Source organism: Odocoileus virginianus, chromosome 26, assembly GCF_023699985.2.
Source record: "Odocoileus virginianus isolate 20LAN1187 ecotype Illinois chromosome 26, Ovbor_1.2, whole genome shotgun sequence".
NCBI classification, from domain to species: Eukaryota; Metazoa; Chordata; class Mammalia; order Artiodactyla; family Cervidae; genus Odocoileus; species Odocoileus virginianus.
In genome coordinates this window covers 6,447,876-6,465,031 of record NC_069699.1, presented here as the reverse complement: position 1 = coordinate 6,465,031, position 17,156 = coordinate 6,447,876, and the positions used below count along the sequence as shown (strand labels likewise).

At 43.6% G+C, this 17,156-nt stretch overlaps 1 non-coding gene across 1 annotated transcript; it reads left to right on the top strand.

Moving 5' to 3' along the window:
- Positions 1-5,175: 5,175 nt before the first annotated feature.
- Positions 5,176-5,285, top strand: LOC139031359 (U6 spliceosomal RNA). Its single transcript, XR_011483831.1, has one exon. It is a non-coding gene; the product is annotated as a U6 spliceosomal RNA (small nuclear RNA).
- The last annotated feature ends 11,871 nt before the right edge of the window (positions 5,286-17,156 follow it).

Here is a 17,156-nt window from a genome sequence, read left to right as displayed (position 1 = left end):
ACATACAATGCACAATTACTCAGCCATTAAAAAAAATGAAATAATGCCATTTGCAGCAATATGGATGAATCTAGAGATAATCACACTAAGTCAGAAAAAGAAAGACAAATGTCATGTGATATCACTTATATGTGGAATACTAAAAAATAATACAAATGAACTTATTTATAAACAGAAACAGACTCACAGACATAGAAAACAAACTTTTGGTTACCAAAGGGGCAAGGCAGGGGGATGGATAAGTTAGGAGTTTGGGGTTAATATAGATCCACTACTGTATATAAAATAATCACAAGGACCTACTATGCTACTACTATATTGCAAGGGAACTATGCTCAATACTTTGTAATAACCTATAATGGAAAGAGGGGCTTCCCTCGTAGCTCAGTTGGTAAAGAGAGTCTGTCTGCAATGCAGGAGACCCAGGTTCAGTTCCTGGGTTGGGAAGATCTCCTGGAGAAGGAAATGGCAACCCACTCCAGTATTCTTGCCTGGAGAATCCCATGGACAGAGGAACCTGGTGGGCTACAGTCCATGGGGTCGCAAGAGTCAGACACGACTGAGCGACTAAGCACATGCACACATAATGGAAAGAATCTGAAAAAGAAAAAAATATATATATATGTATATATATATACATATCTGAATCAGTTTGCTATGCAGCAGAAACTAACACAACACTGTAAATGAACTACACTCCAACAAAAGTTAAAAAAAAAAAAAAAGATACTATTTTCAAAAAAAAAAAGAAGACGGTACTGGACTTCCCTGGGTGTCCAGTGGAAAAGAATTCACCTGCCAACGCAGAAGACGTGGGTTTGATATCTGGTAGTCCGGGAATCCATATGGCATGGGGCAACTAAGCCTGTGGACCGCAGTTACTGAAGCCCACAAGCCTGGAGCCCGTGCTCCACAACAAGAGAAGCCACTGCAATGAGAAGCCCATACACCACAACTGAAGAGTTGGCCCTGCTCACCACAGAGAAAACCCATGGGAAGCAACGAAGACCTGGCGCAGCGATGCCAGCACAAAATGACATTGAACCCATAGGAAAGGGTGACATCAAGGCAAAAAATATAGAGAGGGGAGAAGAAAGGCCAGGCTAAGCTGAGAAGAACCCCCAACATCCTGTGGTCTGGACGATTAAAGGAGACAGAGAAAAAGACAAAGAGGAAGTAACAGAGAAGGGTCTGCCAGGACCTGACCTGGTTTGCACCACCACCCACCCCACTGAAAATGACATGCCAGGCCACCAAGGGCCTCGCTGCAGCCAAAGCCTAGGACCACCTTCACTACCCATCATCTACAGACTCCATCACTGCTGGCTTCTGGAAACCCTCTCCTCTCCTGGCCTCCTATAGGTTTTCAGCCACAATTAACAACCACATCAAAGCAAACAAAGAAAATTATCATCTCACAAAACAGGAAGCATCTCCAGAGGTAAGTCAGCCTTCAGGGCTGGTTGATTCATCACTTGAATGAAGGCTTCAGGGACACAGGCTCCACTTTGCTGCTTATAGAACAGCAACCTCTGGAAGGAAGGAATAAAAGAGAGAAGAAAAGCAAATGGGTTTTCAGTTCAAAAACAAGTTAGAATCCTCAGATTTCTCCCCAGTTTCATTTGACTGTTCTCTAGAACAACGATTCAAAAATGCTTATTCTCAGGACAACTATAGTCTTCAAAATTACTGAGGACCCTAAAAAGACTTCACGAGAATTGCATATACTGATATTTATCATGTAAGAAATTAAAACCGAGTCATTTTAAAATATTTATTTATTTATTTTAAATACTGGTAACAAACAGTAATTATACATTAACCCAAATAATATATTTTATATAAATATAACTATATTTTCTAGATCAAACAAATTCCTAAGAGCAGCATTGCTTTACATTTTTCAAATCCCTTTAATAGTTGGCTTAATATAAGATAGTTGGTCTTCTTTGTGCTCTTGCATTCAACCTATTGCAATATCACACATCACATAGCCTCTGGAAAACTTCACTGTATACTCATTAAAAAACGACAGTGCAAAAGGCAAATGAAGTCTCAGTATTATTAAGAAAACGGTTTTAATGTTGCTGATCCCCTGAAAGGGTCTGAGTAACTCCTAGAGGCCCACAGACTACACTTTGAGAACCAGTGCTTTAAAGAAGGTAAAAGTGGTCTCCCTGGATTGGGGTATACCAGGGAAAATTGAGGGGCAATTTACCATACCAAAAATATGAGCATTAACTAAGAGAACCACACTGATTGTTAAAATTCCACTTTCTCTCCCTAGACTTACCCACCTACCTCAGTTTCCAGAACACTGTCAGGCTAAATCCTCCAACCAGGAGACTAAAACACCCCTGAGAAATCTAGCCAGCCTAATAGAAAAGGTGTAAAGATACCTACCCTGGAGAAGGAAATGGCTTCCCACTTCAGTATCCTTGCCTGGGAAATTCCATGGACAGAGGAGCCTGGTGGGCTACAGTCCATGGGGTTGCAAAGAGTTGGACACAAGTGAAGAGACGGAGCATGTACTCAAAGATATTCAGTAAAGAAGCTGCAGTACATGTATGCAATGGAATATTACTCAGCCATAAAAAGGAATGAATTTGAGCCATTTCTAGTGGGATGGATGAACCTAGGGCCTATTATACAGAGTGAGGTAAGTCAGAAAGAGAAAAACAGATGTCGTATATTAATGCATATATATGTAATCTAGGACCTCCTAGGTGGTGGGAGTGGTAAAGAACCCACCTGCCAATGCAGGAGACATAAGAGACATGGGTTCAATCCCTGGGTCAGGAAGATCCCTTGGAGGAGGGCATGGCAACCCACTCTAGTATTCTTGCCTGGAGAACCCCATGGACAGAGGAACCTGGTGGGCTACAGCCCATAGAGTCTCAAGAGTTGGACATGACTGAAGCAACTTGAGCATGCACACACGTGGAATCTAGAAGAATGATAATGATGAACCTATTTGCAGGGTAGGAATAGAGACAGAGATGTAGAGAACAGACTCATGGACACAGCAGGGGAAGGAGAGGCTGGGGTGAATTGAAAGTAGCACTGATGTACATAAACTACCATATATAAAACAGATGTTAATAGCTAGTGGGAAGCTGCTATATAACACAGGGAACCCAGTTTGGTGCTCTGTAACATGCAGGCATGAAATTAAAAGATGCTTACTCCTTGGAAGGAAAGTTATGACCAACCTAGATAGCATATTAAAAAGCAGAGACATTATTTTGCCAACAAAGGTCAGTCTGGTCAAGGCTATGGTTTTTCCAGTGGTCATGTATGGATGTGAGAGTTGGACTGTGAAGAAAGCTGAGCGCCGAAGAATTGATGCTTTTGAACTGTGGTGTTGGAGAAGACTCTTGAGTCCCTTGAACTGCAAGGAGATCCAACCAGTCCATCCTAAAGGAGATAAGTCCTGGGTGTTCATTGGAAGGACTGATGCTGAAGCTGAAACTCCAATACTTTGGCCACCTCATGTAAAGAGTTGACTCGTTGGAAAAGACCGTGATGCTGGGAGGGATTGGGGGCAGGAGGAGAAAGGGACGACAGAGGATGAGATGGCTGGATGGCATCACCGACTCGATGGGCATGAGTTTGAGTAGACTCCGGGAGTTTGTGATGGAAAGGGAGGCCTGGCGTGCTGTGATTCATGGGGTTGCTAAGAGTTGGACACGACTGAGCGACTGAACTGAACTGAACATCCTAGAAGGGTGAGTGGGGGGTGGAGTGGGAGGGAGACTCCAGAAGGGAGGGATATACACATAGTTATGATGGGTTCAAGTTGTTGTATGGCAGAAATCAACATGACCTTGTAAAGCAATTATTATTCAATCTAAAAATTTTTTACTTAAAAAAATAAAATATAAAGATACTGAGATCAGTGGTTAGCCAGTGAAACAGTCTGATCTTCACCCTACAGTGAAAGCCATGAAGAGCAGCACAGAAGTCAGATGAGCTTTCTCATGTTCCTTTTAATGACTGACAGACAACCAAAGATAACAAGATATTTGAGGAAACCCAAAATGAGTAATAAAAATTAAAACAAACATATTGGGTTGGGGGAGATTAAAGAAGCAGAGAGCATGCAGAAGACAAAACCTTTCTTTAAACTATCATTAATATCTCAGAGAAAATGTATTTACAAAACAAGACCAAGATACATCTTAAAATATTCAGAGACTCCAAAAAGGAGCCCTTTAAAGAATAAAAATATGACAGTAGAAACTTAAAACCCACTAGAGGGAGTTCCCTGACTGTCCAGGGGTTAAGAATCCACCTTGCAATTCAGGGGATCCAGGTTCGATCCCTGGTGAGAAGGATCCCATGTCAAAGATCCCACAAGCCGCGGAGCAGCTAAGTCCGTGCAAGCCACAGCTACTGAGCCCATGCGCCATAACTAGAGTCTGTGCGCTGCAGTGAAAGACTCTGAATGATGCAGTGCAGATCCCACGTACTGGAATTAAGACCTGATACAGCCAAATGTTCACATATCTTTTAAAAACCACTGGAAGTGTTGTCAGATGTTGAGGAAACCTCAGTAAGCAGAGCAAACATATAAAAAGGGAAGATGCCCTGGAGAAGGAAACGGCAAACCACTCCAGTATTCTTACCTGGAGAATTCCATGGACAGAGGAGCCTGGTGGGCTGCAGTCTATGGAGGCACAAAGAGTTGGACACAACTGAGTGATGAACACTTTCAATTTCAAGAGGTTCAACTCCAAACAGCAGGCACTCTAGAGAGAAAACATGTTTCCACACTGTGTTTCCATACTGAAAGACTCACAAAGTTCTCAGTGCAAGAGATAAAAATAGACCCACATTGAAACCCATCATTTTTAAATTTCAGAACTGGGGACAAAGAGAGGATGGTAAAGTTCCTGAGCAGAAAAAAAAAAAAAAATACACACACACACATACACACAGTACCAAAAACCCGAATAGTCCTGAACTTCTCAACAGCATCAGCAGAAACTAGAATTCAACAAGCAATGCTGTTGGAATTGTAAGGGAAATTATTTCCAACCAAGAATTTCATATCCAAGCTTTTCATTAAATGTGATCCTATAAAGATATTTTCAAATGTAGAACCCTCACAGTCAAGTTTCTATCATTTCTCAGAAAGCTACAGGAGGATGTATGCCACAAAAACAAGCAAGTGTGCTTGCTTCAAAAGCACATGTACTAAAACATGAGCAATACAGAGAAGATTAGCATGGCCCCTGTGCCAGGATGACATGCGAATTTTTTTTTATGACATGCCAATTTATGACGCATTACATATATTTTATGCAATGGAATGTTACTCAGCTTTAAAAAAAAAAAATGCACTTGAATGAGTACTAATGAGGTGGATGAACCCAGAGCAAAGTAAGTCAGAAAGAGAAAGACAAATACACTATATTAACACAGGTGTATGGTCTAGAAAGATGGTCTATTTGCAGGGCAACAATGGAGACGCAGACATAGAAGAACAGTCCTGTGGACACAGTGTGAGAGGGAGAGGATGGGAAAATTGAGAGAGTAGGACAGACATACATAACATTACCACATGTAAAACAGCCAGTGGGAATCTGCTCTGTGACAACCTAGAGGGCGGGGAAGGGGTGGGAGGTGGCAGAGAGGGGCAGGAGGGAGGGTCCATATGTATACCTGTGGCTGATCCCTGTTGATGCATGGCAGAAACCAGAACACTATTGTAAAGCAACAATCTTCCAACAAAAATTTTAAAGAAGAGAGAGAGAGTATCCCAAGAAAGAGGAAAAGGTAAAAACCCACAAATGCAGGAAAGAAGAGAAGAAAACCCCCAGAGTGATGATGAAGGGAGACCTTGGATGACAGCTGCCCTGGACAGCAGCCAGTTCAGTTTGGAGCAGGACAAAAACTGGAAGATATTTCTTTTAAAAGAAAACTAATAGAATGGCTAATGTGACTGAGCATTCAGAGAACAACGTCACACACCATGGGAGGGTTTTAAGCTGAACTGGTGATAAATACGGAGAAAACTATGCATGGTTAATGAGAGTGTTACATGGATGCATGCTCAGTCATGTCTGACTTTTTGCAATTGCTTGGACTGGAGCCCACCAGGCTCCTCTGTCCATGGGATTCTCCAGGCAAGAGTACTGGAGTGGGCTGCCATATCCTTCTCCAGGGGATCTTCCCGACCCAGGGATTGAGTCCATGTTCCCCATGTCTCCTGCAATGCAGGTGGATTCTTCACCACTGAGCCATCAGAGTTTTTCTAATGAGAAGGGTACACAGGTATAGAATTCAGGAGATCAAATTAGTTAAATTAAACAATGCTCATATTTTATGTCCCAACATTTCCACTTTGGGTGACATATCCCAGAGTAGTTCTCACTGGGGAGCATGGGTACCATGTTGTTTATTGTAAATAACCTGAAACAACTTGGGTACCACCAACTGAGAAATAGATCATTGAAAAGTGAAAGTGAAAGTGAAAGTCGCTCAGTCGTGTCTGACTCTTTGCGACCCCATGGATTACACAGCCCATGGAATTCTCCAGGCCAGAACACTGGAGTGGGTAGCCTTTCCCTTCTCCAGGGATCTTCCGAACGCAGGGATCGAACCCAGGTCTCCTGTATTGCAGGAAGATTCTTAACCAGCTGAGCCACAAGGGAAGACCAGATCACTGAAAGGTGTAGGTATATATGATGGACTATTATGCAGCAAATATATTTTTTTCTATAAAAAACCTCATTTTTAAATTTTTCTAGAAATTAACTATGTTAATTTCTAGTTAATGAAGTTGAATAGATACATACAGCAATATGAAAAGACCTCAAAAACTGAAGTTGAATGAAAAATTTAAAGAGAACAAGATCAATTGCACAATACCACTAACAAAAATACTTTGAAATACAACAAACATGGATATGTGCATATAAACAGACATATGGAAAGTGGAATGGAATAACATATACAGGTGATAACTACACAAAAATTGAAGTATATGGGAGGTAGGGGAATTGCATTGGAAATTAGAGATAAGGTGGGAAAATAATATATTTAAAAATGTAAAAGACAGCAGCCACAGACCAGCAATGATAGGGTATAAAAAATGGAGGAGAATGATCAATTAAATTTTGTGCACACAAGATACAATCACATCAGCAAAGGTGCATACATCTACCTCACAAATATATCTCATCCAGTGTCATCCTCTCTACTCACAGCTCCAGCCACTTACACCAATTTTCTGTTCCTTGAACACCCCATGCTCATTACCACTCCAAAGCCTTTTTGGACTTCTGGTTTCATCTTCCTATCTTTTCCACCCCTGGCTCTTTGCATGGTCAACCCTTTGTCACCTTTCAAGTCTCAACTCAGCATTTCACATCTCAGAGAGGGCATCCTTCGCCCTTCAGTGCAAACTCACCCCTTCAACCCTATTATTCCCTATCCAAAACAGCCTCTTTATTCCTTTAATACCAACTAGCAAAATGAAGTTTTCTTCTCTGAGCTTATTTATAATGTAAATTTCATGAGGGCAGAGATCTTGTCTACCTCATTACTTCTATAACCCTTGGAGCTAGAATAGTGCCTGGCAAGTCATCAGCACTCCATCATTTATTGGGAAAATTAAAAGGTCAATAAAGATGAGATCAGGAACTGAGAGGCCATGGTGTTGGATGAGTCATTAATATAGATGCTAAAAACACTAAGAATGAGGACAGTGTTCAGAGGAGGAATAACAGGGTCAGTCAGGTACTGAGTTTTCCCAGGATGAGGGAGAAAGATGGGGCAGTCAGTGGGTAATGCATCAGGAAGAAAGAAGAGCATTATCAGATGGCATGAGTTTCAGAGAAGCAGATTTTTGTGGGCAGAGTAGAAAAGGCCTGTTCCAGTGCAATGATGAGAAGCAAGGAGGACAACTACTTCACCTCCTGACCTTTGGGTCGGTAAGATGCAGGAGAAGAAACAGTCCCCATCTGAGACAACCCAGGGAGAGCCATGTTTGAAACAGAGAAAAGAAGTGAAGAAAGAAAAGCCAGAGAAGAAGATACGGATGCAGTTCCTGGTGACATTTTCAGAGGGCACAATAGGAAATGCAGGTTATACTAGAGCTGTGGTGTATGCATTTGGAAAGGTGCATTTTCGAGGGTGCATTTGGAAATGTCTAGAGACATTTTTGGTTTGCTGCCAAACATGGACAGAACTGTCCTTCATAACAAAGAGCTACCCAACCCAAAAGGTCAACAGTGTCAGAAACCCTGGGCTGAGAAACCCAGGAACAGAGGATGAATGGAACCAGAGGGGATGAATGTCCAGTTTAGAGAATGCCAGGACACTCAGGCATTTAGCAGTCACTGAAGCAAACCAGGTGGGTGGCATGATGAGTCCTGATAGATTCTGGCATGGGAATGCAAAACCACATCTGTTGCTGAAGTTGAATCTGCTTATCTAATGCGATGGCAGCTCCCCAGGGAATCTGCACGTAGCATGACGGAGATCCCGGGCAGCAGCTTCCCAAGACCCACTCGGTGTAACCACACGCACAGGTGACATCTCAAGGACATTCGCCTTAACCCAGTCCCAAGGATGCTCAAGCGCTGCAAGTTTGTGTTGTCTTCTGAGGAACTCAGAAATCCTTGAAAAACATTAACATGCAAGATGCCTTGTGCCCTCTTATTTGCCATATCATCTACTGGGATTTTCTTCAGTTACTTCTTCTCACAAAATGGCAAGATGGGAAGGTCATAGCAAGCTCCATTTTAAAGTGACTTTTCAGTTATATATATATAAAGTGACTTTTCAGGCATATCAGTTAAATCAGGAACTAGGTAAGGAAGAGTGAAATGAGAGAAAAAACTAATGTTTAGGGAACCCTTTAGATATAAGGTGTTTGTTCAGATATTTAACAGTCCTACAAGAAAGGGATTTGGAACATGAGGCCAAGACTGAGTTTTGTAGATTACACAACCAGCACAGATTTGTAGCTAGGATTCTAACTCAGGCCAGTGTGGCTTTAAAGCTTGTGGGATTTCTACTCTGATATGCAGTTCCCAGCAGAATCATGCCTTGCATATGCAGGAACATTAGAAACATTGGATGGATGGGTGGGTGGATAAAGAGATTGATGATGGGCAGAGCACCTATATGATTCATTCACTTTTTTTCCTCCTACCTTGTTTCCCAGTTGTGGTTTTTTGTTTACTTTGTTCTGTTTTGGCTTTTAAAAAAAAAAAAAACATGATCCATTTCTTGATTACCCATGGTAATAGAAGAGATAGATAATAGAAATACTCAAAAACAGAAGACAATCCAGAAATAATTTCTATTTAGTCTGAGGATTCTGTTCATGCCCTTTTAAACAGCAGATCTACCAACCTAATTATATTTTACCTTGGCAAATATTAAAATTATTTTTCATTCCTTAAACACACACCAACCAGTGGTGAGTAAGGTAAAGTGAGACACAGCTGGATGGCAGGAAAAAAGGCAAGTGGGGACATAAAACTTCAGAGCAGAAAATCTACAAGCTTTATTACCTTCAAGCAAGTGATGAAGAATTTATTTATAACCCCAGAATGAGTCCTGTAAATGTAATAGGAAATAATGAGTCATTTCTCTCTGGATGTTTTTCTGTAGCATCATCTGTAAAAAGATATTATTCAGACTCTCTTCAGAGAGGTTTTTGACTTGCCAGGTTCCTTCAAGGGGGTCTACCTTTGGGTGAGTACATGGAATTATGAAGGAAGCCAAGTTGGTGCAAGCTGTCTTCATGGTCCTCCTGACCTCTGGGCATCAGTCCCCCTCTGGCAATACTGTCCACTTTCTCTCCCATCAAACTGTAAGTCAGAAGCCTCCCCACTTTTCTAATCGATGGGCCAGCAGAAGGTACTTAGATTCTGGAGACAAAGGCTGGAAGAGCTTCCTCTTTGTGGACAAGTGCTTGAGGGCCATGCAGGGGCGCTGCTAGTGAGGTGCGGTAGGGAGCGGAGATGTTGGACCACAGATAATTAAGCACGGAGTGCAGAAGATGGGTGGTTCCCTGGGAAAACGGTGAGGCTCTCCCTCTAGAGAAAGGCTGAAAGCTGTTGCGCAGTCCAGCCGGCAGTGTGGTCACTGCTCCATTTGCCTACACTGCCCCAGGGAACTCTCCCCACTCCTTTCCCACACCTCTGCTGAGGGTACTGGCAGTTCAACATCACATCACCACCACGGGGCCATGCATCTACGGCTTGTCCTCCGAACCAGGGAGGGAGAACAGGAACTGGCCCCATTTGGGACTGCTCAGGTCCAGGCCCAGGACTTGAATGTTGATGTCACCCTTTTCTCCCCCTGTGACACCTGCCCAGCCCCAGAGCCTGACCATGCAGGTTCAGGGAAGATTTGCTAGATGTCTGTTACAAATCTGGGTCTTGGCCTGGCAGAGGTAATCTCAGTTTGGGGGTCGTTTGAATGCGTGGCACAGTGGGAATGAGCCAGCCAGACCCAGCACAGGTAAGAGACAGTTCCTCTCTCCCCCTGCTCCCTGGAGATGACACGGTCTGAGACACCAGTTCACTTGCTCTCCAACTCACAGGAGAGGTGGAGACTTGCCAAGACCAAGCAGGTAATGATGAACACTCCAGGAGAGCAAGCCTCTTGTCACTCAGCCAAGATGAGATGCTCCAGCAAAGAAACAATGTTGGACAAAGATGTGGCCCCAACCTACCCTGGGGATGAGCCAGGAAGTGGGACCAGGTACCACCTCCCCTGTTTCTGCACCTGGGTGGCAAGTCCCCTGTGTCACTCAATCATTCATTTCCTCAAGATGGGAGATGGGTACACAACACCTCCAACCTGCTGCTTTGTTGGCTTCCTTCTTTTTTTAAGGTTACCTCTTCTTCAGACTTCCCTGGTGGTCCTGTGGCCAGGACTCCGTGTTCCCAATGCAAGGGGCCTGGGTTTGATCCCTGGTCAGGGAACTAGATCGCACATGCAGCAACTAAGACCCAGTGCAACCAAATAAAAAATAGTTTTTTAAGTTCACCTGTTCACTTGGCTCCTAAGCATGCCCTTTGCTCACAGCCCAACCTCACCAAACAACAGAGCACCGCCCAGGTATCACTGCATGATAACAGAAGGACAATGAGAGTCCTGTGTGTGACTCTGTGGGGAGCCGTGCATGGGGCAGGCGTGGGAGACCAAAGAACCTGGAGTCCAGAGTCAGAAAACCTGCCTCCGAGTCTCCCCTTGACTGACTGTGTGACCCTGGAAAACCCCTGTCCCCACTTCTTAGGCCTCGTTCCCTTATTTATAAACTGGAGATAATAATACCCATGAGCAGATGACATCCTGCATACATCTGAAAGGCTGGGCTAAATTATAAAACCAATAAATAATGTATGAGGTCAGTTGCAAATGGCACCTCGGAGACAGAATGTTTCCTGTGCCAGCTGCAAAGAGAGAAACAAATTAGCTTCATTTGTATCCATGGTCTTAATTCAGAACACAAACAATCACATCAACAAAAAGAAGTCTCTGAAGGTGGGGGCTGCAGGCACTCCACTTGGGATCCAGAAAAGAGAGGTTCAGAGAGGTGACAGCTGACAGCCCAGATCCCAAGACTGGGAGACCCTGGCCCTAAGAGCCCACCAACCCTGTGGCCACTCAACTATTAGTCTGATGCCATTAAACACTGGGATCCATCGTGGTCCATTGTCAGCAGGGAAACATGATGAACTGATTACCACATTGTTTCCTCTTAGAGAAGGGGCTAGTTGGGTGTTAAATCTGTTTAGTCTTCAGTCACTCTGGAGGTTCATTATAAGGCATGAGTAAGACCCCCAAAGAAGGACTTCCCTGGTGGTCCAGTGTCTAAGACTCCATGCTCCCAATGCGGGGGGCCCAGGTTCAATTCCTAGTTGGGGAATTGGATCCCACATACTACAACAAAGAGCCTGCATGCCACAACTAAAGACCCCGAATGCTGCAACTAAGACCCAGTACAATCAAATAAATACACAAACTTAAAAAAAAAAAGAACGGCCCTAAGAGGAAGTACTTTATCTACTCCTCAGTGCCGGGTACTGCATGGACATCCTCAAATGCTAAGTGACACAGAGCCCATATAAGGACAGGCTTATCCAACCGCCAGGACATCTGGGTCTTTCTGCCTTGTTCCTACAGGAGCCCAGACACCTCAATGAATCCTGACTGTGGAGAACTACAAAAAGGAGTTGGAGAGTCAAGGTCTGCTGGGCGCAGGAAGAGCCGTCTTTCTGTGCCAAGCCCCTGCTTGCCCACGCCTCCTTGACCCAATCTGCCACAAACACACCACCAGTCTATCTCCACTTCCGGCAATCACCTGCCTGCTAGCTTCAATCTAATTCTTCTTTAAAAAAGTGGAAGTCTGATTAAAAACCCTGCCAACAATTAGCTGCCAATTCCACCTTCCAATTTCGGCACTAATATTCCTCTTGAACTCGTGGCAGTCTCTCCTATAACTCCATAATCTCTGATCCTGGGTTCTGGTGTTCTAATTTCCTGAATATCCTTTGGAAGTTCTCTTTGGTAATGAAATCTGCTTGCCACATGAGAACAACTGATAAAACCCCATCTCCTCTCTTGGACCCAGAACCTAAAATTCAGAGCTCTCCTGAATAATTAAATATAAGTCAGCTTTATCTAACCACATGGCAATTTATTTGTTATTTAGACTGGATCAAGGACTAGGACCAGAGTTTGGACAAAAGCAACTGCAGTGTGACCCAGATCTAGACTCACTCATTCATTCATTCATTCATTCAGCTGTTACTCAGAACCTCCCAGGCTTCTATGTCACAGAGCCTTCACTGACCTCTAAGAACAGAGAAATGAGGAATTAGAAACCTGTCTCAAGGCTTAGGAGCCTGGCAATCAGGATCAAATCCTGCCTCTGCCACTTGCTAGTTACCTAACCCTTCTGTGCCTCTAGTGACTTAAAGTTTCTGAGCCTCAGAATGAAGGTGAAAACACTGTCAGCTCAAAAGAATGTTTTGTGAGGATCATATGTGAAAGGTCTTAGCAGAATGCCTGCTGCACAGTACATACTTCATAAATCTGAACCACAAGTACCACGTGTGGTCTGCTGCTTCTGACAGGGCCCCCAGTGAGCTCCATCTCATCGTCTTCATGACTTTGTGTAACCCTCTCTCTATTGGGATATGCTGACCCTAGCAACTTGCTTCTAAGCCAGAAGAAACAGCAAAAGGTGACAGGATTAGATAACAAAAGACTATGACCTCCAGACTGTTGGTATTCTCGCTCTCTTGCTCTTATGCTCTCTTAGATGAGAGGCACCCTTGGTAAGACTGGAAGGTGAGCTCAGGCCAACAGCCAACAAAAAGCCAAGTCCAAGAGGAAAGGAATCCTGCCACCAACCAAGTGAATGAGCTTGGATGCAGATCCTGATCCAGCCGAACCTTGAGATGATTATAGTCCCAGCCATACCGTGACTGCAGCCTTGTGAGAGGAGAAACCCATCTGAGCCACACCCGGATTCCAGACCCACAGAAGCCATGGACCGACACTTAAAGTTTTGGGGTAACTTGTTACTCAGCAAGAGATAACTAACACACTACTGTTCCTCAAGTTTGTCGTGTACTTGAGGGACAAGGAGGAAACAGTGTACAACCAGAAGCAGAAAAAGGGATGTGGAAAAGAACGTAAATTTGCAGCTAGAAGATCAGGAGCTGAGAATCCCATGCTATTTAGGGATTCTCATGGGGACAATGAGAAGGCATCAAATGTTCTTTATGAAAACTAAGGACTCAATTTCTCTTTAAATAATAAGACAGATTAGAATCATAATGAAAATATCTTTCAAAAAAAAGAAAATATCTTCCAAGAGAAAGAGCCAGAATAATGTCTTGAACTGGTATATTACCCAGGATATATATTTGGAAAATTTCCAGACAACTGAGATCTCTTATTTTTAGCCCCTTCTGCTGCTAGGCAAATCAGTTTGGGATTTATATCACCAAGTTTAATGGTGAAGAAAAGAAACGAAAGTGAAGTTACTGAAATAAACAATTTCATTAACTTCAAAATCAGTGAGTTCAGAATCAATTAAATTTGTAACACCCTTATTTAGGACACAAGTAGTGAATTAATAACAGTGAAAATTAGTTTTTTAGGAATACAAAGGGAGCGAGACGTTTGCAAATAACTTTTGACACTGCAGTTTCCTAAATCAATAAAGATACACAATTTTTCACTTGCACGTCTTCTCTTTAAATCCTGAATCAACTTTACAAACAATTGCCCTTGGACCAATCCCATAAATCAGTTTGAAAGTGACCCAGTTTTTTCACATGAGCCATAGTATGCAGGTATCTAGGTCTTGTTGTTATAAGACAAAGGGACTGATATAAGAATATGGTAAAAATAAATAAGCAAAAGGAAAATACCTCTGAGGTATTTACAGAAAGAGGTTTGAAAGAGCTTAAGGGATGAGGAATTTGATTTGGAAGAATTATTGCTAACTTTGTATCCACCTTACTGTTGACAGAGTTGGTAACAGGGAATTCCCTGGCTGGCCAGTGATTCAGACTTGGTGCTTTCACTGCTGAGGGTCCAGGTTCCATCCCTAGTTGGGGAACTGATACCCCACAAGTGCACAGAGTGACCAAAAAAAAGTAAAGAGTTGGTAACACTTATTTCCTAGAAATTCACAGTCAGTGTCTTGACTCGTTTTTATTGAGCACCTACTATGTGACAGGCACTATGCTGGACCTCACCTCAGACAACTCCTACTTAATGCTGGGATTGGAAATCTCTGGAACTCTGATTTGGTTTTTCTTTGTCTCCTGGAAAGCACAATTAGACCGAGGAGAAGAAGAAACTCAATAAAAAGTGGCCAGTCTGAGCTTAACCATTAATTTGCTAAACTGTTGCTCATTTTCTCTCTCTGGGGCTCATGAAAAAAATGAAGTTGTTTTATATATATGTGTGTGTGTGTGTGTGTGTGTGTGTGTGTGTGTGCATGCTAAGTCACTTCAGTCATGTCTGACTCTTTGCGACCCTATGGACCATAGCCAACCAGGCTCCGCTGTCCATGGGATTCTCTAGGCATATATATGTATATATATATTATATATACATAATAATAAATATATATATCTGTAAAATTGCCTCCAATTCTAAAAGATTCAGTATCAACAGCCCTTGAATGTCCAAATTTGGCTCATTTTCAAACTACAGATTCCTGATGGAAAAAGAGCCTTTATCTCACCATCCTGACAGCCCCATTTCAGGAAACAGAGACTCAGGACCTCAGGACCACGCTAAGTGTGTTCTATCACCAAAGTTTGGCACCACCCAAGTAATGCCACAGGATTCTTAATCAGGATAGCTGCTGATGGAGGGAACATTTGGAAGTGGAGGGCCTAGAGCCAGAAAAGCAGCCATATCCTTTTATTCTAGAGATGAGTCAAGTGTGGTCCAGAGAGGCTCTCTGACCTGCACCAGCTCACCAAGGGCATCTACCTTCTGACTGGACCATCAACTCAGCAACAGAGCTGGTCTCAAGCTAAAGCATCTCTCTAGATATTGTCACATCTGGTGATTCTGGTTCTTATCCCTCCCAAACACAGAAATATCCCAGAACCAGGGGATGCCAAGGCTCCTCAATCAACTTCTGCCCCTCCTATTTCACAGAAATGAACATCAAGGCCACAGGATTCAAGTGCTGGGATGCTGAGCAACAGATTGAGGGCCAGAACTCAGGTCGGCATTCAGTCCCAGCCTCCTTCTGCACCTGCTCCCTCCACAGTCATCTATGGAGTGTCCCCTGCATGCCTAGTGCCGTGACCGGATTCAAACAAAGACCCTGAGCTGAAGCCTGTCATTATGAACAGCTGTGGTCAGGCAGAACCGAACCTGAGCGAGGCTGGCTCTGAGAGAAGTCCCAGTGGAAAATGTGAACAGAGAAAATGATGACAGATCAAAAAAAAAAAAAAGTAAAAACCTATTTCTTAAATATCCCAGACAATTCCTTCCAAGAGTTGAGTACCCCTTTCTCTGGTTTCCATCTTTCTCCCGCCTGTATATTTCACAGCAGCAGGTCAAACCTCATCTTTGCAGATTCCACCAACGGGCGGAGAGTGATGTTAGCTGATGAGCTGGAATTAGTTAAACTGACTCCTTGGGTGTGTAATGCACTTTACTAAATCAGAGATAATGAATTCCACAGAGAGTACACAAGGGGAAAGGAAAACATAAGCACACAGTCTAAACACACTTCATTTCAAGGGGAGCGAAGGGACCGTCACGGAAAGTTCATCCTTAGAAAGGGCCTGCTCTTCACAGTTTGTCTCCCCTGGCCATCTCCCCTACTCAAATCTTCTCTGTCCTTTCAAACACATTCTGGCTTTCGAGACCCATCCTTCAGCCTCGCAAGGGTCAGCATCAGCTTCAGGCTGGGTGAGAAGAGAATTTTCTTACACTGGGGAGCGAGGACTCGGTTACTTAGAAGTCATTTTTCCTGGCGTTTCCTGGAGTTGACTCCCCATGGTGGGGTCTGTTTCTGCCTCATAAATTACTGGAGAGGGGAAGAATGCTGACTGACCGCTGGAGGAACCCTGGAACTACAGATACAGCTGCTCTAATGTGTCTGCCAATCCCTTGACACCACTCCCTTAAGGAAAAAAAAGCTAATTCTCCTCCACTTGAAAGCGGGTCATACCTGGGGGCTCATGTCTAAGGGAAATCAGGGGCTTCCCTGGTGGTTCAGAGGTAAAGAATCCACCTGCAATGTCTTGGCTTGCCTGCTCTGGGAGAATCCAGCCACCACGCCACAAAGACCCTGTATAAGGCCCTCCCAGAGAGAAAGTGGCCTCCCGACAACAGCTGGCATCAACTTGCCAGCCCTGTGATGCATCATCTTGGATAGGGGCTCCTCCAGCCAAGGTCAAGACTTTCGGGGACACCAGGTGACCTCCTGACAGCTTCATAAGACCCCTGATCCACAACTACCCCGTTTGGCCACTCCTCCATTCCTGACCCAGAGAAATCATGAAAGGTAAGAAAGATTTATTGTTGCGTCAAGCCCCAATGTTTGAGGAGAATGTGTTAGACACACTAGCTAACGAATACAGTAGTTGCCCCGGACTCACTCTCGCCTTGGGAAGATCCCATGCCTGAGAGGA